At 13.9% G+C, this 223-nt stretch overlaps 1 protein-coding gene across 2 annotated transcripts in view; it reads left to right on the forward strand.

The window, feature by feature from the left end:
- Nucleotides 1–223, forward strand: part of LOC107696352 (hematological and neurological expressed 1 protein-like) — a 20,545-nt gene that overhangs the window by 15,414 nt on the left and 4,908 nt on the right. The window lies entirely within an intron of this gene.

Raw genomic sequence — 223 nt, forward strand, 5'->3', positions numbered from 1 at the left:
ATATATATATATATATATATGTATGTATGTATGTATGTAAAATCTTACTAGTAGTAGTAATAAAAAGAATATATAAAATAGATTATTATTATTATCTAAATTAAACATGATAAAACCAAAAATGGCCATTGTTTTAATAATAATAACTAATAATTATTATTATACAAACATTATATTGTATAACAAATGTTTTTTTTTTTTTTTTTTTTCAATTTAGAAACAT

This window comes from Sinocyclocheilus anshuiensis, unplaced genomic scaffold (assembly GCF_001515605.1).
Source record: "Sinocyclocheilus anshuiensis isolate Anshui unplaced genomic scaffold, SAMN03320099.WGS_v1.1 scaffold62, whole genome shotgun sequence".
Taxonomy (NCBI): domain Eukaryota; kingdom Metazoa; phylum Chordata; class Actinopteri; order Cypriniformes; family Cyprinidae; genus Sinocyclocheilus; species Sinocyclocheilus anshuiensis.